The sequence below is a fragment of the Callospermophilus lateralis genome, chromosome 9, assembly GCF_048772815.1.
Source record: "Callospermophilus lateralis isolate mCalLat2 chromosome 9, mCalLat2.hap1, whole genome shotgun sequence".
NCBI classification, from domain to species: domain Eukaryota; kingdom Metazoa; phylum Chordata; class Mammalia; order Rodentia; family Sciuridae; genus Callospermophilus; species Callospermophilus lateralis.
Window position 1 is genome coordinate 121,579,334 of NC_135313.1, and position 27,423 is coordinate 121,606,756.

Below are 27,423 nucleotides of genomic sequence, written 5' to 3' on the forward strand. Positions count from 1 at the left end.
TGTCAAATGAGAAACAGGCTGCCCCTACTTCCTGTGACACTTTCACAAGTTAGAATGGTATATCAACCATAGGCACCCAGGAACTGCTACCCACACAGGCTTGGTTTGGTCCATCTTTTCTGTATTAAGAAGAGAGAGGCTGATTCAGACAGAACCCTTAATTCTGAAAAGGTTGTTTGCCATTAAACATGACTTTTGCGCTCTCAGGTCCTTCATAGCTGCGTATATATTCTCCAGTGATCATTTCTACAAGGAACTTTGAGGTTCTCATTAGGGGGAAGTTCCCCTACATTCCTGTATTGTAAGACCAACTATGTGCCTCCTCTCTGTAAATTTAGATTTAGGGAACAGTGTATGCTTAGGGTTAATAACATGTTTTATTTGTGTTAGGAATCATTTTGCTGGATGAATAATGGTATTGGGCACCTGCAATATTTATAAGAATATATATTTGAAAGGTAAGTATGAAAACAGAAATCTAGGTAAGATTTGAAGCCAGGAAGGGCATTAGGCCCTTGATTGGGATATTTAGCTTTGAATTACATTTTGCACTGTGGTATCAGATAAACCTATACACAATGGAATAAAAACTTGTACCTCAGATGCCTGAATGTCGAAGAGAACATCCAGTCAAAAAGGGATAGTCAGTAGGTTTAGGAAGATCCTAGGTTTCGGAAGAAGAGTGAGTCTTCAAGTTGGACCAATAGTTCTTTAGCAATAGGGTTTCCTTTAGAGAGTGATTGTAAATGTCAGCACTTATGAAGAATCAGTCACAATGATAAACTGGGAAACTTATGTAGGAAAGCAGATATCAATAGAGACATTAGGAAATCAGGCAAAGTGTAAATTGAGTGATAGGATTAGACATTTTCAACATGCTTGAGGTTGAATATATAATCTTAGGAAGAAACAAATATGTAGTCACCAATAGTATTGACATTTGAGAGCATTAGGCAACCTGGAAATGGATGTTATTAGTAATATATACTCACTTTCAATTTAGGCTTTGGTAAATTCATAAGTGTGATCTTTGTATTTGTGTCCAGAATATTACTGTGATAAAATGTACATGTAGATCAGGTGACATGAGTATTTCTTCCACCATTATGGGGAGCAATATTTTTAAAACCTATAAATTAGTATTGGGTATACAAATAGGTGTACCCTGTTTTGATGAATATAGAGATGATGCATGAATAGAGCATACTGTGAATAAATAATATAACTGGATCCAACTTTAGAAATTGGAATTGGAATAAATTGATATCTGAAAATATACAGGATATCTTATATTGATAATGGTATACATACATTCATTACAACCTGTTATACATCTAATCGTAATATTAGGTTTATGGTTTATCATGAAGAGTGTGTGAGGTTTGCTTCAAAAGTGATTAAGGAAATCGAAAATAATGTGTTTGTAAAAAAGTCTCATGAAAGACCAGTCAAGAAACCTGGAGGAATACATGTGTTCTGCAGCAGGAAGTGATTGAAAGTGAAACAGATGTTTTAAATTTTGAAATTTTGGATGAAATATGTATCCAATGATGTGCATAAACTGAAGAAATAGTAGTGTACCAGTGTTGAATAAAAATGAACGTCAAAATACACATCATGCCACATAGTAATCTACTAGCCCTGATGTTAAACTGTGTAAGTGACTGTAGAAATATTAGAATTTGTATGCACCTTTCACTGAAGGTAGTTCTCAGTTCTAGGAAACAAATATGTATTTCAGGTGAGTGAATATTTCTGAGAATAATCTTGTGAAAAGTTGACTATAAATCCACATATATGAATATGAATGTATTTACGGAGTGTATAATAAGACATATATTTCATATTTTGAAAAATCTGGAATATATATATATATATATATATATATATATATATATATATATACACACAGAAAACACACAAGGACATTAAAAATTAGGAATATATATGCCAATCGAAATTCATGGTGAAATATAAATAGTCCACAGGTCCAAAATTTTTAATTTTACTGAACATGGATTTATGAATAATGTTGTTCAACTACGAAGGTCACCCATAGGTTGAATTTTAATATCCAACAGGGTTTATGAGGAGTGATATCTTCTTATAATTTGTATCTGCCAAGTCAGCCACCTCACAAGAATGTACATGTGATACCAGGTAGGATTCTACATGTGCATATAAAAATACATGTTCTCAATAGGCAACAGAGAAAGGGAGACAGGAATTCACATATTTATTAACTTTAAAAACACATGGAGATCTATTTCAATTAAAAATTAACTAGATTTTTAACACCTACTGTACATAATGCAAATAGCAACTACAACTATACACCATGCCTCCACTGAACTGCTTGTATTTCTATTCTGTTTGGTTTATTTTTCTCCATCATATTAGGATTAGTAGTCAGAGTCTAGTAGTTTATGAATTAGTTTCAGGGATTCAGTATTTCGAATGAAAATTTGGAAAATGAATCCAATGTGTATGCAAACATGTGCTACACAAATATGTCCCACTCTCATCCACAAAAATGCCTTGACATTACCTTCGCCCCTAGTAAGACACAATTAGAGGAGAAAAGTTAGAAAATCTGTGAATGCATATCTGGAATGGAATACGCTCAGGAGTTCACAATCTTGGAGGTGGTAGAGCAGTTTCCAAAAGTAAGGGACATGGTAACCACTCCACAAACATGGAGCTCTGCTAGCTCATCTGCTCTCTGATGTCCGAGTTTTCTGAGATTCTCGCCATTCCTTTCAGCTATCCAGTACATGGCCATGTCACAGAGCTTGGAGGGGGTACATATCTTGGTCACAAAACCATGAGCCTATTCTGGAGAGTGGCCAGAATTCAGTAAGAAAACAGAAACTTAGGAAGGTAGCAGGTCTTGCCCATCAATAAGGCAAGCCTCCGTTCTTTCATAAATTGGGCAGGATGAGTGTTGGTAAGCTTTTTCCTAGACAGGACACATCCATTGATGCAGTTTCTATTGTAATGTCTACAACCACGGACACAGTGGGATACACAGACATAGAAACACTCGCCTTGTCAAATGACTTACTAGAAACACACCATTCCAAACAAAAGAAACCGCTTTTCCTACCTATTCTCAGAACATGAGACAAAACCACAAACGCACACTCATTCCCATAAAGGCACCTCCTTCCCTCAAGTAGGTCTCTGACTATCTGGAGTCTCCTCTGCCTGGTTGGCCATACTTTGTTCCCACGAAATGGCCTGTTTGTTCTCAAATCTGGACTCCTTGGCCCACTCTGTGAAGTTATCAGGAGCCAGTGGTAAGCCACTACCTGCTTTCTCAGGAAAGACCCCTCTTCAGAATTTTCCTTGCATTTGGCCATCCTCACATCTGTAGTTACCAAGAAAGACTGACTCTCTCAATGATAAATCCAAAACAATTGAGACCTCTGTGACTGTTACTGGGCCTGGCTCTGGGAGCCTGGTTTCCGGGATCCCAAGTTCAGAGAATTCCATCACCAAAGAAGTGAAGTAGGTCACTTCCCTCATGAGCTGAATGAGCTCACAGCCTTGGCAACCACTTTGTCCTAACAATTTCTTCCTTGGGTCCCATGAGATGGAGGCTGCCCCTACTTCCTCTGACACTTTCACAAGTTTTAATGGTATATCAACCATAGGTACCAGGGGAAAGATCTCCACACAGGCCTGGTTTAGTCCATTTGCTCTACATTAAAAAGAGAGAGGCTGATTCAGACACATTCCTTCATCCTGACCAGGTTGTTTGCCATGGAAAATGACTTTTTCTCTCTCGGGTCCTTCATAGCAGTCTACATCTTCTTCAGGGATTATTTCTGCATGGATCTTTGAGATTCTCAGCAAGTGGAAGATCTCCTACATTCCTGTATTGTAAGACCAAGTCTGTCCCTGCACTGCTGTAAAGTTAGATTGAGGGAACAGTGAATTGTTAATAACATGTTCGATTTGGGTTAGGAATCATTCTGCAAGATGAATAATGGTATAGGGAAGCTGTGATATATAGAATATATAGGTGAAATATAAGTATGGAAACAGAAATCTAGGGAAGATTTGAAGCCAAGTAGGGCATTGGGCCCTTGAGTGGGATACTTAGCTTTGAATTATATTCTGCACAGATGTCTCAGATAAATCAATATACAATGAAATAGGATCTTGTACCTTGGATGATGGAATAACAAGCAGAACATCCAGTCAAAAAGGGATAGTCCGTAGGATTAGCAAAATAGTCATTAGGTTTAGAAAGAAGAGTGAGTATAGAATTTGTACCAAAAGTTCATTTTTTTAAAATTAATTTTTATTGTAGGTTTCAACACATTACATAGTTTTTGATATATCATATTTCACACTTTGATTCAAGTGGGATATGAGCTCCCATTTGTACCCCATATACAGAGTGCAGAATCACATCAGTTGCACAACCATTGATTTACATATTGCCATTCTGGTGTCTGTTGTATTCTGCTGCCTTTCCTATCCTCTACTATGTCCCCTCCCCCTCCCCTCCCCTCTTCTCTCTCTACCCATTTCTACTGTAATTCATTTCTCCCCCTTATATTTTTCCTTCTTTCCCCTCATTACCTCTTGTATGTAATTTTGTATACCCCTGAGGGTCTCCTTCCATTTACATGCAATTTCCCTTCTCTCTCCCTTTCCCTCCCACCTCTCATCCCTGTTTAATGTTAATCTTCTTCTCATGCTCTTCATCCCTACTCTGTTCTTAGTTACTCTCCTTATATCAAAGAAGACATTTGGCATTTGTTTTTAAGGGATTGGCTAGCTTAGCATAATCTGCTCTAATGCCATCCATTTCCCTCCAAATTCTATGATTTTCTCATTTCTTAATGCAGAGTAAAACTCCATTGTGTATAAATGCCACATTTTTTTTTATCCATTCCTCTATTGAAGGGCATATAGGTTGGTTCCACAGTCTTGCTATTGTGAATTGTGCTGCAATGAACATGGATGTAGCAGTGTCCCTATAGTGTGCTCTTTTTAGGTCTTTAGGGAATAGACCGAGTAGGGGAATAGCTAGATCAAACGGTGGTTCCATTCAGAGCTTTCCAAGAAATCTCCATACTGCTTTCCAAATTGGCCGCAACAATTTGCAGTCCCACCAGCAATGTACAAAAGTACCCTTTTCCCCAAATCCTCACCAGCACTTGTTGTTGTTTGACTTCCTAATGGCTGCCAATCTTACTGGAGTGAGATGGTATCTTAGGGTGGTTTTGATTTGCATTTCTCTGACTGCTAGAGATGGTGAGCATTTTTTCATATACTTGTTCATTGATTGTATGTCCTCCTCTGGGAAATTTCTGTTCAGGTCTTGGCCCATTTGTTCATTGGGTTATTTGTTATCTCATTGTCGAATTTTTTTAGTTCTTTGTATATTCTGGATATTAGGGCTCTGTCTGAAGTGTGAGGAGTAAAGATTTGTTCCCAGGACCTAGGCTCCCTATTTACCTCTCTTACTGTTTCTTTTGCTGAGAAAAAACTTTTTAGTTTGAGTAAGTCCCATTTGTTGATTCAGTTATTAACTGTTGTGCTGTGGGTGTCCTATTGAGGAATTTGGAGCCTGACCCCACAGTATGTAGATCATAGCCAACTTTTTCTTCTATCAGACGCCATGTCTCTGATTTGATATCAAGTTCCTTGATCCACTTTGAGTTAACTTTTGTGCATGGTGAAATAAAGAGATTCAGTTTCATTTTGTTGCATATGGATTTCCAGTTTTCCCAACACCATTTGTTGGAGATGCTATCCTTCCTCCATTGCATGCTTTAGCCCCTTTATCAAATATAAGATAGTTGTAGTTTTGTGGATTGGTTTCTGTGTCCTCTATTCTATACCATTGGTCCACCCGCCTGTTTTGGTACCAGTACCTTGCTGTTTTTGTTACTATTGCTCTGTAGTATAGTTTGAAGTCTGGTATAGCTATACCGCCTGATTCACACTTCCTGCTTAGCATTGTTTTTGCTATTCTGGGTCTTTTATTTTTCCATATGAATTTCATGATTGCTTTCTCTATTTCTACAAGAAATGCCGTTGGGATTTTGATTGGCATTGCATTAAACCTATAGAGAACTTTTGGTAATATCGCCATTTTGATGATGTTAGTTCTACCTATCCATGAACAGGGTATATTTTTCCATCTTCTAAGATCTTCTTCAATTTCTCTCTTTAGGGTTCTGTAGTTTTCATTGTATAAGTCTTTCACCTCTTTTGTTAGGTTGATTCCCAAGTATTTTATTTTTTTGAGGATATTGTGAATGGGGTGGTTGTCCTCATTTCCATTTCAGAGGATTTGTCGCTGAATTACAGGAATGCTTTTGATTTATGCGTGTTGATTTTATATCCTGCCACTTTGCTGAATTCATTTATTAGCTCTAATAGTTTCTTTGTAGACCCTTTTGGGTCTGCTAGGTATAGAATCATGTCATCTGCAAATAGTGATAATTTGAGTTCTTCTTTTCCAATTTTCTGCCTTTAATTTCTTTCGTCTGTCTAATTGCTCTGGCCAGTGATTCGAGTACTATGTTGAACAGAAGTTGTGAGAGAGGGCATCCCTGTCTTGTTCCAGATTTTAGAGGGAATGCCTTCAGTTTTTCTCCATTCAGAATGATGCTAACCTGAGGCTTAGCATAGATTGCTTTTACAATATTGAGGTATGTTCCTGTTATCCCTAGTTTTTCTAGAGTTTTGAACATAAAGGGATGCTGTACTTTGTCGAATGCTTTTTCTGCATCTATCGAGATGATAATATGGTTCTAATTTTTAAGCCTATTGATGTGATGAATAACATTTGTTGATTTCCGTATATTGAACCAACCTTGCATCCCAGGGACAAATCCTACCTGATCATGGTGCACAATTTTTTTGATATGTTTTTGTTTCCGGTTTGCCAGAGTTTTATTGAGGATTTTTGCATCTAGGTTCGTTAGAGATATTGGTCTCTAGTTTTCTTTCTTTGAAGTGTCTTTGTCTGATTTAGGAATCAGGGTGATGTTGGCCTCATAGAATGAATTTGGAAGTTCTCCCTCTTTTTCTGTTTCCTGAAATAGCTTGAAAAATATTGGTATTAGTTCCTCTTTAATGGTTTTGTAAAACTCTGCTGTATAAACATCCGGTCCTGGGCTTTTCATAGTTGGTAATCTTTTGATGGTTTCTTCTATTTCCTCAATTGATATTGGTCTGTTTAGGTTGTCTATATCCTCCTGACTCAATCTGGGCAAATCATATGACTTAAGAAATTTATTGATGCCTTCACTATCTTCTATTTTATTGGAGTATAAAGATTCAAAATAATTTCTGATAATCTTCTGTATTTCTGAAGTGTCTGTTGTTATATTGCCTTTTTCATCCTGTATGCTAGTAATTTGAGTTGTCTCTCTTCTTCTCTTCGTTAGCGTGGCTAAGGGTCTGTCGATTTTATTTATTTTTTTCAAAGAACCAACTTTTAGTTTTGTCAATTTTTTCAATTGTTTCTTTTGTTTCGATTTCATTAATTTCAGCTCTGATTTTAATTATTTCTTGTCTTCTACTTCTTTTGCTGTTGTTTTGGTCTTATTTTTCTAGGATTTTGAGTTGAAGTATGAGATCATTTATTTGTTGGTTTTTTCTTTTTTTAAGGAATTAACTCCAAGCAATAAATTTTCCTCTTAGAACTGCTTTCAATGTGTCCCACAGATTTCGATATGTTGTGTCTGTGTTTTCATTTATCTCTATGAATTTTTTAATTTCCTCCCTGATGTCTTCTATAACCCATTGATCATTCAGTAACCTATTGTTCATTCTCCAAGTGATGCATGATTTTTCCTTCCTTCTTTTATCGTTGATTTTCAATTTCATTCCATTATGATCAGATAAGATGCATGGTATTATCTCTACTCCTTTATATTGTCTAAGAGTTTCCCTGTGACATAATATATGATCTATTTTTGAGAAGGATCCATGTGCTGCTGAGAAAAAAGTGTAACTGCTTGATCTTGGGTGGTATATTCTATATATGTCAATTAAGTCTAGTTTATTAATTATGTTATTGAGTTCTATAGATTCCTTATTCAACTTTTGTTTGGAAGATCTGTCCAGTGGTGAGAAAGGTGTGTAGAAATATGCCTTTATCTTGTTTCTTTTTTAAATAAGACTCTTTTGGGGGGTAAAAAATCCAGTTTGAAATATAGCAACACTTTTTTGGCAAGGCAATAACCAAAATCTAAAACAGCATAAGCTACATGTCCAAATGTAAAAGGCATTGAATAAACCACAATATTTTTTTTTTCTTTTTTTTTGGGGGGGTGCACGACATACTGAACACAATATAGAATGTCTCAACATTTTGAAATTATAATTTAAACCTTAAGCGTAAAAGCTGAAAAACTGGTGAGTTCTTGTTAGATATTAAATGCACCTTTCCCTGTTTCCCCCAAATAAAATCAGAATTTATTATTTAATCACACCTCAAAGTTTGAGTTTTCTCTTGTTACAGAGCAACCACTACATACACATTAAAATACTTATTTGTTAATTTATTAATTTTTCCCTGGCTCATCCAACGTGCAATGCACATGACTCCAAAGACTAAAATTTGGGGCTAGTGTACATGAACTGAAAAATCACAACTCCAAACTTCAAAACCAGTTCTTAAAATTATTTATAGGACACTCAGATTATTTTTATTTCTCAACAAGATGTTGCACTGTCATTTGATTATCAGTCTATCTCAGCACAAAAAAATTACAGATGCCAATTTGAGGGACTAAAAAAATTCAAAAGTACTAGATTTAACAGCTCAGTAAGATCATTACAAACAAGTTTGTTTACATTCTGCTGAAAACCCCTGAATGGTCTCAGCACCTAACAAAATCTACCAGGCTCCAAGGACCATGTAAGGTTAAATGATGGCACCACTTTTTAAAAGGAGCCAATTACTTTAGCTAAGTCATTCAGAGCCCAAAATCTGAAGAATGACCAAAATCAAATCTTTATTTTTAAAACTGTATAAATGTGATCCAAATGTGTCCACCACTAGTTTTTCCAAAAGAAACATGCTATAAATAAGCAAACTACATTTGCTCACTGATGTGTGTATGGACTTCCTAGATGTCTCATTGGGCTAATTACAGACCACTCACAGTAATATATTTTTAGTATTAAAGTGTAGCATGATGTTAAGCCATTTTAGCTTTTACACATACATGTTGCACTTCTGGCTGATAATGGAGAAAAATTTGCAGCATTTCACTGTTAAGCTAGGTTGCATCCATTCTTTTAAATGGCGTCAATATCAATGTCATCATCCTTGTTTTCAGACTTCACAGTTTCAACTTTCGGTACACTGGCAGTCTTTGAGTACACCACCTCAATGTTCTCATCTTTATCTTCTTCTTCACCACCAGAAGATTCTTCCTCTGCTTCCTTCAACCACTTTAAAAATGGTTCTGCTTTGACACGAATCTCTTTGGCAAGTTCTTTGATACATATTTCTTAGAGGCCATTTCCGACCAGCTGATGATGACCTCCTCTTCTAAAAGGTCTGCGTCATACATTTCCTTCAAGATATGTGGAATCTTAGAGAGGAGCTGAGCTTGATGCATTGCCACCACACACTCCAAACCATGAAGAAGGTATCATTGAGCTTTTTTGTTATTGTGACAAAATCATAAGAAGTGGCACCTGTATTTCTTAATCTGTTCTCTAATTTTCTCATTAAAAAGAACTTCAGTTAAAACAAGAGGGCCCATGGCTTTTACATCCAGCCTTTCTGCTTCTGCGACAATTTCTTTGTCTGATGAGTCAATGATACCCTCTTCTTTTTTTTCTTAACAAAATCAAACAGAATATTGACACGCTCTTCTACAGTTCTTTCCAAATCATCACTGAGTGTCAGAACTTTTGTGTGGTCACTAATTTCATCCATTCTACGCCTCTGAGATTCTTCAGTTGAATCCTCTCCCCAATCATCATCCTCCTCTTCTTCCACAGCATGTGGAGGAGGACTGATTTCATTTGGTGGTGGTGGTGGTGGTGTCTCACTGCTGGATACAGAACCATTTTCCTTGTCTTTTCCCTTTCTATTTTTCTTTTCCTTTTCTTTCTTTTCTGGACCACTGTCACTATTCTCAGGTGGGTTTTTGAGAATAAATGTGCAGAGTTTATGATGTGTGTCAAGCATGCCTCGGTAGCCACAGGCTTTACAAGAATTACCTATTGTTTGCTTCTTTGGATTGACATGCAGTTCTGTTTCAGGATTCTCACACTCAGGACAGAGAACAAATTTTTTAATGAATCCATCCAACATGTCTTGCAGCTGATTCGCCTCATGAGATCCATTGACAATGTAACGGTCATTCTTAACATCAAACTGGGTCTGTGCTCCCAACTCACAAAAAAAATATTTGGTGGGATACGTTGGTAGCCGATTAAGTGCCTTTGCAACGTCAACCATGTTGACTATAACTGTCTTGATTCCATTTCCTTTGCCTTCAACCTTGGCAATCAGACGGGGCATCTTGTAGCGATAGAACTGGTCTGACACGCTGCGGTTGACGTTGACAGACATTTTGACTTATTAGTGGCTTTATCAATAAGATGAAGAGATCTTTGATTGCAACTTTTCGGTATCTTCTGTCTGGAGAAGAAGGGATGACATAAATGACTGCAAGAGTTCTCGGTCTCTGACATGAAAAAATTTTCGCCGCTGAGGCTGTAAGCTCCTTGCTTGTACGCTATGTTTCCCCAATACAGGTACCAATGGCTGCACAACAGCTCGTTTTCGTCAAATAAAGACATAAACCCAACGCTGCTCGCCCGGGACTGGGAGGAAGAGGCGCTGGAAACTGGGCCCGGAGCGGCGGGGCGGGCGAGTGGAGGGCGGCCAGGCAGGTGCCGCCGCCGAGCAGCGGGAAGGGCTGTCCCAGCGACGTCAGCGTCCACACCAGCAGCGCCGAGCCTGGCGACCTCTGGAATGTTCTCGCTCTGACTACCAAAAGTTCTTTACAAATAGGGTTTCGGTTAAAGAGTGAATGTAAATATCAGCACATGTGAAGAGTCAGTCACAATGATGAATTGTGGAAAATATGTAGGAAAGCAGATATAAATAGAGACATTAGAAAATCAGCAAAAGTATAAAGTGTGTAATTTGTTTGATATTTTCAAACGGGTTGAGTTTGCATGTATAATCTTAGGAAGAAACAAATATTTTGTCACAAATTGCATTGATCTTTGAGAGCATTAGGTAACCAGGACATGGATGTTTTCATTAATCCATGCTCACTTTCCATTTAGGCTTTGGTAAAATCATAAGTGTGACCTTTGCATTTTTTATCCATTATATTATTGTAAAAAAATGTATATGTAGATAAGGTGACATGAGTATTTCTTTCACCATTTCTGTAGCAATATTTTGTAGACGTATAAATTAGTATTCAGGGTACAAATAGGTGTACCCTGTGTCTATGAATATGCAGATAATGCATGAATAGATCATACTTTGTGTAAATAATATAACTGGTTCCACTTAAAATAATGCATTGAATTGATATCTGAAAACATAAAAGAAATCTCATATTGATATACAATCATTCATACCAACCAGTTATACATCTAATGGTAATACTAGGGTTATGGTTTATCCTGAAAGGTGTGTGAGTTTTGCTTCAAAAGTGATTATGCAAAGCAAAAATAATGTGTTTGGAAAGAAGTCTCATGAAAAGAATAGTCAAGAAACCTGGAGGAATACATGTGTTCTGAAGCAGGAAGTGATTGAACGTGAAACACATGCCTATAAATTTGAAAAATATTGGATGAAATATATATTGTATGATGTGCATTAACTGCAGAAATAGTAATGTACCAGTGTTGAATAAAAATGAACATCAAAATACACATCATGTCCCAGAGAAATCTACTTGCATTGATGTTAATCTGGGTCAGTTACTGTAGAATTTTTAGGATATTTATGCACCATTCACTGAAGTTAGTTTTCAGTACTAGGAAAAAAATATGTATTTCAGGTGGATGAATATTTCTGAGAATAATCTTGTGAAAATTTGATTATAAATCCACATAAATCACAAAACATTTTAAACACAAAACACACACGGACATTAAAATGTAGCAATATATATGCCAATTTAAATTCATCTTGAAATATATATCATCCACTGATCCAAAACTATTTATTTAATGAACTTGGATTTATGTATAATGTTGTTCAGCTAGGAAGCTCCCCAAATAGATTGAATTTACTGTTCCAACAGTGTTTAGGAGGAGTGATCTTCTAAATGTGTATGCAAATATGTGCTACACAAAAATCTTCCCACTCTCATCCAGGACAATGCCTTGATATTACCTCCACCCCAAGTAAGATGGAATTGGAGGAGAAGAGTTCGAAAATCTGTGAATACATATCTGGAATGTAAAATGCTCAGGAGTTCACAACCTTGCAGGTTGCAGAGGAGTTTCCAAAAGTAAGGGACAGGCTTGATAGACCCAACCTGATCTTTTATTAAAGTTGGGAGCCATCTTGCCAGAAAGCCGTGAAAAGATAATTTTGGCTTTACTATAAATTACTGCAAATTCTGAACCTGCTTGGAATGCCTGCCCGTGCCTTGAACTCATCCATGCCTGGCTCTCTGACCAGATAACAGCGCTCTCTGAAACATTAGTGACACCTCATAAATATTTTCCTTCCCAGGCCAGACAATGACCCTCTCTGAGGCTCTAATGGTCCTCATAATTTCTGATGTTGAGGCCAGCAAAAAAAAAATGTAAACTACCATTAGTGTGATGTTTTCAAAGTTCTGTTTTCTGTAAGCCCCTTTTGTGTAACTTTCTGGGCTATATAGCTGGGCTGCAGGAAAAGTGGTGTTGCTGTCTTGTTCCCGCCATTTTGGGATGGAGAGGCAGCCCAGCCGGTTTTAATAATAAGCTTGCCTTAATTTGATTTTAATTGGAGTCAGTGGTCTTTTCTTGTGTCCTGGTCTAACATTTTGGAGTTCCCCTGTGAGATGACGCTGCCCGACCCAATCACAAGACCAGACTACTGAAAATTCTGAAGCTGGCCTTCCCTCCAGGGCACCAGGCTGGAGAGCCACTCTAGGGGGTGCACAACTTGAGATGTTACAAGGCCTTGGGGTGAGCCTTCAGTCTGGGGAGCACTGCAGTGAACCACCGAACTAAAACTATTAGCAAGCACCTGGTAGAGGAGGCCTCCATAGGTAAGTGACGCCTTTATAACATCTGATATCTGGTTAAGGGAGATCTTTTCTGATGACAGAGAGGTGGCCTGGGGAGGCTCACATTAACTTCTGTCCAGGACAGTAATGACAATCGTTCTATCCTTTGTTCTGTTCTGTAGGGAATTCCTCTGGAAGGGTAGAAAAGTGCCGAGGGGCACGCGCAAGCTCCTACCCTGGAGCTTTAGCAAGACGTTGCATTGCTCCTCTGTTTTTCTGTTTCTTCACCGAGTTTCTGTTTCTTTGTGTATTGTTCTGTGTTCTATATGTTTTTTGTTTGTTTGTTTTTGTGCGTTTTTTTGTGTGATTTCTGTGGTAAAATCTTAAGGATATTGGACGTGAAAATGGGTAACAAAGCAAGTAAGCCTGACACCCCTTTGGACTGTGTTTTAAGGAACTGCGATGAACTTTACCACCCTTTGTTAAGCAAGATGAGAGAAGCCCCTAGCTGGCTGCCTGGAGCACACCCACTCCAGATGGCAATGCCTGCTTGGGAACGAAGAACTGAGTATATCCCAGGTTAACAAGTGAAACTCCTTAAAAGCCCCTGGTCATTCCAGATCAAGAGAGTCACAACTTTGGGCAGAGTCCCCTTGTTTTTCCTTTCTTAGCAAAGCAATAAACCTCCCATTTTATTTTTCTCAAAACCCTGTCCTCATTATTAAATTGGCTTTAATTGACTTCAAGTTCAGGAACCGAACTTTATGTTAAAAATTTTGATACCCTCCCCCCGTCCCAGAAATTTTTAAGAGCTGACTACTGAAATGTTAGGAGATGGAGCATGCTTGGGGTGGAACCAAAACAGAAGAGCTAATCCTGTAAGTAAAAGGAGGGACTGAGGAACTCCCAGCATCTGCCAAAGCCCTGTTGCTTCAGGGAATTCCCTCCTTTGTCCCCTGCACTGTAAGGATTATGCCACCTCTGTCCTCTTACAAAAGAGAAAAAGAAAAAGGGGACACTAAATGCAGTAAAGTCACCATGGAGACCCTTGGTTTTACATTTCAGGTTGCTCCTCTGTGAAAACATCTGGGCCCCTTGTGGGGACATCTGTGGTGCCACTGGTGTAGGAGATTTTTCTCTTATCTGCTCTGTTGTAAAGGCTTCTATCTGTCAGACATAGTCTGGAGTTCCTTTGTTTCTGTCTTGTGGCTTTTTTTCTGGCCCTTTAAGGCATGTGAAATAATGTGTTGATATTATAAATTGTTTTTTTGAGAATGATCTTAGCTAAATGTGTGTCTAAATGATGATGTTTTATTATAACAATCTGGTATCTGAATGGGTTTTTGAAGCATTGCACAATCTTGCAGTAAAAAGTCGGGTTTAGGTAATTGTTTAGTTTATGATTTCAGATAATTCATGCCAAAGAACTTACATACTTAGGATGGAAAATTAAAGAACTCTTCTTCCAAGTTGGCAAGTAACTTCCCAATCATTCAGTCTTTTTTTCACGAATTTTGAATTGGGTAGCCTGGGAAAATTTCACTGTGTTTGCCAGTGCATTAATTTGGATAAGGATACTGAATCATAGTATGGTATCTGTTGACAAAACAACTTGTAATTATATAAAATTTTGTGAATTGTATTTTAAACTTGTATCATAATTTTCAACATCCTAACCAGAAAATTATGGTTAAAATGCCTTAGGCCTGAGGTGTCTGCTCAGAATAGCCATTTTTTTCTGCTCCTTCCAGACCTCAGCCAGGACTTATTTTCAAATGCAAATGAAAGAAGCCTGTAAACTCAAAAGAAGACTGATATGAGGCCTAAGGGGAAAAAAGGTATATTGTGTGGTATTTACTAATTACTGGCCAGTCATTTTATCTAGGACTCATTATTTTTTCCATTGATTCTTTATTTATTTTTTGAGCTCATGATTTTGATCCTACAGACCTAGGTTAATGTTTTTCTGATCAGTTCTATCTTTGACCAACTGTGGAATTTTTAAAACATTGCAATGGATATTTCACCTGTTAAAAGCTACAAGGCCTTCACTATTATTATGTGTGCACACTTTTGTTATGTGTTGCATGTCTATATATATATATATATATATATATATATATATATATATATATATATATATATACATATGTCCATATATCATACATATGATACACAAATTAACATATATAATAAACACTTATATTAAAAAATTACTCATAAAAACAAGTTTAAAAAGCGGATCCAAACATCTTTAATTCATGTGATTTAAATGTTTCAATTATAAATTGGATAACAGATAAATATAAATGTCTTTAAATTTAAGCTTACAAGTTTTTCTAGGTGTTAAAAAATCTAATAAAATATTAATGTCTACAAATGGTCTGATATGCCTTTGTTCTAGGACGTTTCCTTCAACCAATAAATATGGTTTACACTGTTCAGTACATTTTTCTAATATTTTGATAAATAAGTAAAGTAAATTTGATATGGGATTACTCATTCATGAGTAATTTTGTTTGATCTCTGATTGATATACTAAGGTCTGTATAAGTACGCATTATATCAAGCAGGTGTTCTGAAGTTGTATGGTAAATAAAATATATATTGGGGATTTATTTACCTGTTATCAATAAGATATGTAAAGTTTTATGTTACTTTTTACATTGTGGAATAATTTAAATATATTTTTAAGTTAATGATACCCTAATCTATGTAAAGGTTAAAAACTTCCAGCCGTTCTTTAATTCATGTTTTAAATGTGATATCATATGGTGTTAGCTAATGTTCATGTGACCTCAAACAATTTATGTAAACTTTGTAAAATGATATTTAAAAAACAAAGATCAGCTTTAGCACTAAAACACTTAAGATTTATAAAGAGCCCTGCCTTACCTGAGATAAGGCTCTGTGTCCAATCTTACTAAAGCAGTAGGTCATATTTTATTTCATTTAAAGTTATGTTCAAAAGGTTTTTTTCTTCTGTCAAGATTAATAGGATCTCAAAAAGGGGATATAATGTATAACTCACCCAAAAAATTCAGGGTAGCTATTACATGAACTAAGTATTTTTACTCTTGTTAAAAAATTTTATTTTGTAATTTTCTTATAAGTGATCTAATGATTTCCTGTTGGTGTTTTACAGAAGTGTTGCTTTAAGAACAGAACATGGGTTAATTTAAGATAATAAGTCATCACCTACAAGACAGAATAATAAGATCGCAATTAATAAAATATAAATTATTATAAAGTTATAGACATTAACAGGCTGTTAAAATTTATTTGCTGGTTGTTTCAGATTAGGATTTAAAATTAAATTTAAGTGAAAAGGGCCAAGAAAACCAATATTTGGCTCTTGCCCCCTGAGTCAGTCTGACTCCAGGAAACAGGGGACTTCTCTAAGAGCTTGGCAACTCTGGGCCACGTAACCTCCTGATCAGGGAGATTAATGAGACCACTGGAGAACATAAAGCCAATCAGTGCATTTGCTACAAAGAGGAGAGTCATCAGAGAAGGGAGACATCCCTGATTCTTCCGAGAGAAGCCACATGGTCATGCAAGACCTGGACCCACCTAGCGCAAATGGCACTAGCAGAACTGAGAAGCTGCTCTCAAGTTTCCCCAGGAATGACTCCCATAAAAGCTCAGCTGACTGTTAACAATAGATGGAAACAAAATTCAGTTTGACTGCTTCATCTTAAACACTTAGCAAAGATAGTTGAACGCAAAATACAGCCATTCCTGGGTATTTTATATAATAATTATAATAATAATAATAATAATAATAATAATAATAATAATAATATTTTTAGGTATAAACTTTATGTTAGCCTCCCAAAATAAGTAAGACTGTGGGCTACAAAGAAGGATTCTCAGAAAGGAATGCCTGATAACTATAAAGAGAGACTATCAAGAGGAGCTACCAGAGGCAGAAGTTTTTAGTTTAAGGCCTACAGATATTCCTAACCTACACAGGTAGGCTTGGTGTTTGCTAGTACGATTATCCAGCCCTGAGTAACAAAATTAAATGTTTCTCTATTAGACACAGAGGTCATACTAGTGAAAGGATTTTGCAAGATCAGATGACATTAAATTATTAAACTGTATCTTATGGGGAGGGACAATTGTACAATTAATGTTAAATATTAAGTTGACAGTCCTGATAACTGGGGATATTAAAGATTGGTGAGGAAACTTCATACAGTGACATGTTCCAGCTGCTGCAACATTTATTCAGTACTCATGCTTTTTGTTTCTCTCATAGAAGAACACATCCCCAGATGACTTTACAACCTGTTCTTCCCCAACCAGACTTCAAAACGAATTGACTTCTAAAAGGCAACTCATGTCCCTCAACTGACTTCAAAAAGGCAACTCATGTCCCTCACACCATGCACCCTCACAGCACCCTCTCTCAGCTCAAAAGAATCCAAAAAGAGAGACGACTCTCTACTTACACCAATGGAGCCAAAAATAAATAGACTATCAATAGAAGTAATTAATTAAGTCAGGTAACATCAGGGAGACCGGTTTTCAGTGAATTCTAAATATTTGGAGACTGTTACCCGAGGGATTAAAATTTCCTCAGTCCTCTTCCCCTACCCTATTAAAGATTTGAAAAGGACACATAAAAAAAAGGGGGAATGATAGACCCAACCTTATCTTTTATTAAAATTGGGAGCCATCTTTCAACAAAGCCATGAAAATATCATTTTGGCTTTACTATAAATTACTGCAAATTCTGAACCTGCTTGGAATGCCTGCCCATGCCTTGAACTCACCCATGCATGGCTCTCTGACCCGATAGCAGCCCTCTCGGAAAATTTAGTCACACCTCATAAATATTGGCTTTCCGTGGCCAGACAATGACCCTCTCTGAGCCTCTAATGGTCCTCATAAATTTTGATGTTGGGGCTAGAAAAAAAAATGTAAACTACCATTAGTGTGATGCTTGTCAGAGTTCTGTTATCTGTAACCCCACTTTTGTGTAACTTTCTGGGCTATAAAGCTGGGCTATAGGAAAGATGTTGTTGCTCTCTTGTTCCCGCCATTTTGGGAGGAAGAGGCAGCCCAGTTGGTGGAAATAATAGGCTTGCTTTAATTTGATTTTAATTCGAGTCAGTGTTTCTTTCTCACATCCTGGTCTAACAGGTAAACACTCCACAAACATAGAGCTCTGCCGGCCTAAAGACTTCTTGAGAAACTGCCTCTGAGGTTGGGTACTTGAAATATATGCTGTTGTCAGGAGCTTTAGCTTCTTTTCTAGTGAGACCATTAAAGCTGGGTCTGCATCTATGTGACTGGAGGGCATGGTTTCTTATTTTCCAATGAACATGAGTCAGCAGTGCTTAATTCTCTCTTTGTAGGTAAACTGTGACAACTGGGGGCTAAGTGTCTCCCCGTGTGGACTGTGAAGCCAATTGGTCATCCTCCATTTAGGTGGTGTTTCTTGGTGCTGCACTGGAAGTTTGGTATTTACATCACAAAATACAAGGAGTTCAACTGGGACACAGTGCTGGAGGGAGTTCTGTCACGTGTGGTGGGTCAGGGACTGCAGGAGAATGCACTAACCAGGCTTCTATCCCAAATAGCTTTCCCCTTGACCACATCAACATGATTCTGATCATTGCCTTGAAACCTCTCCATATAACAAGATGCCTTTACATATAAGGGTCTCCTGGCTGCACCATGTCAGCCACAAGGCATTTGGAAGTCAACTGGAGATCCACCTGGCCCCACCTCAGATATTTAATCACACACCTGCACACCACAGCTCTGGGCCCACCATTCAGTAGTCTCAACTTACTGGCATCTCTGTTCTTCACCATTTTCATGAAACCCAGTCAATCAAGGCACTGTCTGGTACACTCATTATCAGCAACAGGAGATTCAAAGGTTCTCCAGTGCCAACTGGTCATGGGAGTTTCAAAAATTTCAGGGTATTTATGTAGCCACTTTTCAAGGATAAAGTTGGAGGCACTGTGTGTTTCAATTCATTCAGGAACCATTAAATGTTGAGGAACCTCATTTTAATGAATGCTCTGGAGAACTCTCAAAGGCAAGGCTTCCCAAAGAGTAGCCAAAAGGTCACAAGAAGCAAGGCCCATTTAGGTCTACAATGTGAGGTCCATGTGTGTTTTGAATCTCAACAATGGCTGCCAAGTCTTTCAGAATAAAATCATGTGATATCCTGCCTGAGATTCCCAGTGATCAGTCGAAAGCCAGCCTTGGCCTTGATCTCAGTTGCCAAGGGGGACTCTCAGTCTCAAAACATTCCCACATGGCCCTCATCTTCTTCCACATAGACCCTCACTATAACCTCTGGCTGGAGATTTCCATGAGGGGTGCAGTGCAAGAGAGTGTCCAAAATAAGCTTCCTTGGCGCTCATTTGCCTAAATTCAGGGTGGCCTGGACACCTTTTCCGTGAACCAGGAGTGATCAAATAGGCCTGCCTTTACTAATGCTCTGCATCTCCAATTTGAGGCCTAATGACTGTGGGGTTTAGATTCTTTATGTGAATTGGAATCATGAGAAAACCCAAGCACCTCTGCATGGCTTTGAAGAATTTATTTGACCCAAAGGATCCCTATACTCACTTGATGGATGGCTGCAACCTAATAGAGGAAGGAGAGAGACATCATCCACAATGACTGAAATTTGCCATTTTGGTTTTGGATGCACACATTGGATCTTTCTTTAGATCCATCCGGTGCTGAGAATCTAAGCCACAGCCTCACACAGGGCCAAGAGTCTGGTTCAGACACAACCTTTTCAAAGCAATTAAGCAAGGAGACACAGGTGATGCCCATTCAATTCCATATGAAAACTGTTTTCTTCATGCTTCACAAAGGGGTGGCCTGAGGCAAAGTCCTTCCTGTCATTCAGTAAAACAGAAAAATAGGTAAGAAAAAGGCACAAAGCATGGTTTCTCCACTGAGAATTACCTGGTCACACTGATATCTGAGTTTTCTAAGATGGTCGCCATTACCTTCAGCTATTCAGTACATAGCCATGTGACAGAGCTTGAGGTGGTACCTATCTTGCACACAAAACCATGAGACTATTTTGCAGATTGGCCAGAATTCAGGAAGAAATCAGGAACTTTGGAAGATAGTAGGAGTTGCCCATCGATAAGGCAACCTGCAGTCCAGTCATAAATTGGGCAGGATGAATGCTGGGAAGCTTTCTACTAGACAGGACACATACATTGATGCATTCTCTTTTCTAATGTCTACAACCACGGACACAGTGGGATACACAGACATAGAAACACTCGCCTTGTCAAACAACTATCTAAAAACAGTCCGCTGAAAACCAGACATACCACCTTTCCTACCTATTCTCAGAACATGAGACAATACCACAAACTCACACCCACAAACACAAAGGCACCTCCTTCCCCCAAGTAAGTCTGTGAATATCCAGAGTGTCCTCTGACTGGCGGGCCATTCTATGTTCCCCTGAAATGGCCTGTACTGTGTCAGATCTGGTTTCCTTGGCCAACTCTGTGAAGTTGTTAGGAGCCAGCGGTGAGCCACTACCTACTTACTCAGGAAAGGCCCGTCTTCAGAGCTCTCCTGGCATTTGGCCATCCTCACATCAGTAGGTACCAAGAAAGACAGAATCTGTCATTGGTAAAACTAAACAAGTGAGCCCACTAAGACTGGGACTGGGACTGGCTCTGGGTGCCTTACTTCCTGGATCCCAAGTTCAGAGAGTTCCATCACCAAAGAAGTAAGGTAGGTCAATTCCTTCAGGAACTGAATGAGGTCAATGCCTTGGAAAACACTTTGTCCTAAAAGTTGCTTCCAAGGGTCCCATGAGATGGAGGCTGCCCCTAATTCCTGTGACACTGTCACAAATTAGAATGGTATATCAACCATAAGCACACGGGAACAGCTCTCCACACAGGCCTGGTTTGGTCCATCTTCTCTACATTGAGAAGAAAGTGGCTGATTCAGACACACCCCATCATCCTGACAAGGTTGTTTGCCATGGAAGCTGATTTTTGCTCTCTCAGGTCCTTCAAGCTGCCTACGTCTTTTCCAGGGATCATGTCTGCATGGACCTTTGAGGTTCTCAGCAGGTGGAAGATCCCCTACATTCCTGTATTGTAAGACCAACTCTGTCCCTGCTCTTCTGTAAAGTTAGATTGAGGGAACAGTGTATGTTTAGGGTCAATAACATGTTGGATTTGGTTTAGGAATCATTCTGCAGAATGAATAATGGTATTTGAAACTGCGACATTTACAAGAATATATATGTGAAATATAAGTATGAAACCATAAATCTAGGTAACATTTGAAGCCCACAAGGGCATTGGACCCATGATTGTGATACTTAGGATTGAATTACAATCTGCACAGAGGTCTCAGTTAAATCAATATAAAATGACATAAGAACTTGTACCTTGCATGATTGAACGTACAAAAGAACATCCAGTCAAAAAAAGATTATTCGGTAGGATTAGGAAGATAGTCGGTAGGTTTACAAAGAAGAGTGAGTATAGGATTAGGAACAAAAGTTTATTTGCAACAGGTTATCGATTAGAGTGTGAATGTAAATGTCAGCACATGTGAAGAGTCAGTCACATTGATTAACTTGGAAAAATATGTAGGAAACAGATAACAATAGAGCCATTATGAAATCAGGCAATGTATAAAGTGAGGGATAGGATTAGATATTTTCAGTAGAGTTGAGTTTGAATATATAATCTTAAGAAGAAACAAATATGTAGTCACCAATAGGATTGACATTTGAGAGCATTAGGCATCATGGACATGGATGTTTTTAGTAACCCATGTTTACTTTCCATTTAGACTTTGGTACAAACATAAGCGTGACCTTTGCATTTTGTGTTCCGAATATTTCTGTGATTAAATGTATAAGTAGATCAGGTGACATGAGTATTTCTTCCATCATTTCAGGGAGCAATATTTTCAAGACGTAAAAATTAGTATTGGGAGTACAAAGAAGTGTACACTGCGTCTATGAATATAGAGATAATGCATGAATAGACCATACTGTGAATAAATAATATAACTCGTTCCACTTTAAATAATGGATTGAATTTTTATCTGAAAATATATAAGAAATCCTGTATTGGTATGCAATCATTAATTCCAACCAGTTATACATCTAATGGTAATATCAGAGTTATAATTTATCATGAAGTTTATGTGAGTTTTGCTTCAAAAGTGATTATGGAAATTGAAAATAATGTGTTTGGAAAGAAGTCTCATGAAAAGACCTGTCAAGAAACATGGAAAAATACATGTGTCCTGAAGCAAGAAGTGATTGAAAGTGAAACAAATTTCTATAAATTTGCGAACTTGTGGGGAAAACTTAAGAACCACTCCAAGCTGTCCCTTGAGCACGATAGCCAGTCCGAGGGAATTAGGAGTGGCACGGGACTCGTGGCGCAGTCCTCCAGGCCACCGCTTCCACCAGTGCTGACAACTGAGGTCTCTTGTTCCAGCTTCCGGAGTTTGGCTTCCGGAGGGCAAGCAAATTCGCTGTGGGTTCTCATGCCCAAGCTCTACAAACTTAGGGTCTGAGGGAGACAAACAGGGAGAGTGTGCCCAGGCGTTCATGAAAACAGGGCTCCTAGGAGCAGCAGACCTGGCATGTAGCCAGTATTGTGGTGAGTTTCATAGGTGAACACGGCCTGGCTTGAAGAAACAAAATAGAAGGCCCTAGGCACTCAGGATTGGACACCCACCCAGTCTGGGAAGAAGAGCTGCTGCACAGTGATTGGTTCCCACCTGTTGAGAGTAGAATCTTGGCCCAGTAGGCACAGCTCCACCTACTGGAAAAGAAGTTTATTGCAATCTATGACTGCATTTATTATTATTATTATTATTATTATTATTATTATTATTATTATTATTTTAATTTGGGTTTTTTTTGTTTGTTTTTGTTTTCTTCCATTTTCATTTTTTTGTTGCTGTTCTTTAACTTTTTAAAAATGTTTTTAATTTTTTAAATTTTTTATTTTGTTATTATTTTTTAAAATTTTAATTTTAATTTTATATTATCATTATCATTTTTTTAAAAAATTCCTTTTCTTTCTTTATTTTCTATTTTTTTCTATTGTCTTTTCATTACTGTTCCATTTTCTTTTTTCCTCTTCCTTGAATTCTACCTGCCTACTCTCATTCTCTTTAGTGACTTCTTCCCTTGCCTTCTAAAATCTTTCCTCCCAAGCATCATATAAATTTATAAGAATAAACAGTAATTCAGCAGTCAAACAGACAAAGAAGTAACATGAGCAGCATAAACAAGCAAGAAAGAAAAGGAGTGCAAACAATGAAGGACACCCTAAATATTCAGGAGGACCTAGAGTCATCAGAAAAATGGTCATATAAAGAACTCAAGGAATACCTTAGACAGAAGGAATGGATCCTTAAAGAGGATACGTGACAGAAAATCCAAACAGTCAAAGAAAACATTGAAAATGAATTACATAAACAGATAAAAGAAGAATTTAGGCATCTTTATCAGGAGATTGAGATTATAAAAAAATCAAACAATAATTCTAAAAATGAAGGAAATGTTAAACAAAATTAAGAACTCAATTGAGAGTAACACTAACAGAGTGGAGTAAGTAGAAGCCAGAACGTCAGATAATGAAGACAAAATATATCATCTTGAAACGAGTCTAGCCAACTCAGAAAGGCTGGTAAAAAATCACGAGAAAAACACTCAAGAGATATGGGATAACATATAAAAAAACAAACTTACGAGTCATTGGGATAGAGGAAGGTACAGAGATTAAAACCAAGGGAATGAGAAACCTGCTGAATGAAATAATTACAGAAAACTTTCCAGAAATAAAAAAGGAAATGGATATACAAATTACAGATGCATACAGGACACCAAGCACACAAAATCACAGTAGACCAATGCCAAGACACATTGTTATTAAGATGTCCAATATACAGAACAAAGAGAAAATAATAAAAGCTACAAGAGAATGGAGGCAGATTACATTCAGTGGTAAACCAATAAGGTTAACAATGGATATTTCATCACAGACGCTGAAAGCGAGAAGATCCTGGAAAAACGTATTTCAAACACTGAAAGACAATGGATGCCAACCAAGAATTCTGTATCCAGCAAAATTAAGATTCAGGTCCGACAACGAAATAAAAATCTTTCATGATAAACCAAAGCTAAAAGAATTTGCAGCCAGAAAACCAGCATTGCAAAGCACCTTGAGCAAAACAATACACAAGGGAGAAATGAAAAACAACAACCCAAACCATCAGTGAGAAGTACCTTGGTAATGACAGAGGCGGGGTGAAAGCTAATCATGGAAAAACAAACTAAATTTAAAAAAAAAGATAAGTAATCAAACATGGCTGGCAGTACAAACCATACATCAATAGTAACTCTAAATGTTAATGGCTTAAACTCTCCAATAAAGCGACATACGCTGGTAACTTGCATTAAATAAACAAATCCAACAATATGTTGCCTCCAGGAGACACATCTGAAATGAAAAGACACACAGGATGAAGGTGAAAGGTTGGGAAAAAATACACCATGAACATGATCCTCGTAAGCAAGCAGGGGTGGACATCCTCATATTGAATAAAATTGACTTCAAGACTAAGTTAATCAAAAGGGATAAGGAAGGACATTATATAGTGTTGAAAGGAAACATTCACCAACAAGACATAATAATTATCAATATTTACACACCAAATAATGGTGCTACAATGTTCATAAAACAAATTCTCCTCAAGTTCAAGAATCAAATAGACCACAACACAATAATTATGGGTGACTTCAACACACATCTCTCACCATTTGAAAGATCCTCCAAACAAAAGTTGAATAAAGAAAGTATAGAACTCAATATCACAATCAATAACCAAGATGTAACTGACATATATAGAATATGTCAACCATCATCAAGTGGATGTACTTTTTTCTCAGCAGCACATGGATCCTTTTCAAAAATAGACCATATATTATGCCATAGGGCAAAACCCTCAGTAAATATAAAGGTGTGGAGATAATACCATGCATTTTATCTGATCATAATGGAATGAAACTGGAAATCAATGATAAAAGAAGGAAGGGAAAATTCTACATCACATGGAAAATGAACAATATGTTAGAGAATGATCAATTGGTTACAGAAGACATAAAAGAGGAAATCCATAAATTCTTAGAGATAAATGAAATTACAGACACAACATATCAGAATCTATGGGACACAATGAAAGCAGTTTTAAGAGGAAAATTTATCACCTGGAGGTCATTCCTGAAAAAAAGGAAAAACCAACAAATAAATGAGCTCACACTTCATCTCAAAGCCCTAGAAAAGGAAGAGCAAAACAACAGCAAATGTAGCAGAAGGCAAGAAGTAATTAAAATCAGAGCAGAAATCAACGAAATTGAAACAAAAGAAACTATTGAAAAAATTAACAAAACTAAAAGTTGGTTCTTCGAAAAAATAAATAAGATCAACAGACACTTAGCCATGCTAAAGACGAGAAGAAAAGAGAGAACTCAAATTACTAACATATGGGATGAAAAAGGCAATATCACAACAGATTCTACAGAAATACAGAAGACAATTAGAAATTATTTTGAGAACCTATATTCCAATAAAATAGAAAATAGTGAAGACATCAGTAAATTTCTTAAGTCATATGATTTGCCCAGACTGAGTCAGGAGGATACACACAATTTAAACCGACCAATATCAATGGATGGAATAGAAGAAGCAATCAAAAGACTACCAACCAAGAAAAGCCCAGGAACGGAAGGCAATAAAGCGGAGTTTTACAAAACATTTAAAGAAGAATTAATACCAATACTTTTCAAGTTATTTCAGGAAATAGAAAAAGAGGGAGCTATGCCAAATTCATTCTATGAGGCCAACATCACCCTAATTCCAAAACCAGAAAAAGACACCTCAAAGAAAGAGAACTACAGACCAATATATCTGACGAACCAAGATGCAACAATCCTCAATTAATTTCTGGCGAATCGAATACAAACACACATCAATAAAGCTGTGCACCAGGATCAAGTGGGATTCATGCCTGGGATGCAAGGATGGTTCAATATACGGAAATCAATAAATGCTATTCACCACATCAATAGACTTAAAGATAAGAACCATATGATCATCTCGATAGAAGCAAAAAAAGCATTCGACAAAGTACAGCATCCCTTTATGTTCAAAACATTAGAAAAAGTAGGGAAAACAGAAACTTACCTCGACATTGTAAAAGCTATCTATGCTAAGTCTCAGGCTAGCATCATTCTGAATGGAGAAAAATTGAAGGCATTCCCTCTAAAATCTGGACCAAGACAGGGATGCCCTCTATCACCACTTCTATTCAATATAGTTCTCGAAACACTGGCCAGAGCAATTAGACAGACGAAAGAAATCAAAGGTATAAAAATAGGAAAATAAGAAAGTAAATTTTCACTATTTGCTGGGGACATGATTCAATACATAGATGACCCAATAGGGTCTACAAAAAAACTACTAAAACTAATAAATGAATTCAGCAAAGTGGCAGGATATACAATCAAAACACATAAATCAAAGGCATTTCTGTATATCAGTGACAAAACTTCTGAAACGGAAATGAGGAAAAACACTCCATTCACAATATCCTCAAAAAAAAAAATAAAATACTTGAAAATCAACCTAACAAAAAAGGTGAAAGACTTATACAATGAAAACTACAGGACCCTAAAAAGAGAAGTAGAAGAAGATCTTAGAAGATGGAAAAATATACCCTGTTCATTGATAGGCAGAACTAACATCATCAAAATGGCGAAATTACCAAAAGTTTTCTATAGGTTTAATGCAATGACAATCAAAATCCCAAAGGCATCTCTTGTAGAAATAGATAAAGCAACATGGAGTTCATATGGAAAAATATAAGACCCAGAATAGCAAAAGCAATTCTAGCAGGAAGTGTGAATCAGGGGGTATAGCGATACCAGACTTTAAACTAAACTACAGAGCAATAGTAACAAAAACAGCATGGCACTGGTACCAAAAAATGCGGGGGGAACAATGGTACAGAATAGAGGACACAAAGACTAATCCACAAAGCTACAACTATGTTATATGATAAAGGAGCTAAAAGCATGTAATGGAGGAAATATAGCATCTTCAACAAATGGTGTTGGGAAAAATGGAAATCCATATGCAACAAAATGAAACTGAATCCCCTCCTCTGACCATGCACAAAAGTT

General features: G+C 37.3%; 1 pseudogene; it reads right to left on the reverse strand.

Annotated features, from left to right (window-relative positions):
• Nucleotides 1–9,279: 9,279 nt before the first annotated feature.
• On the reverse strand, nt 9,280–10,570 carry LOC143642150 (eukaryotic translation initiation factor 5 pseudogene; annotated as a pseudogene).
• Nucleotides 10,571–27,423: the final 16,853 nt, after the last annotated feature.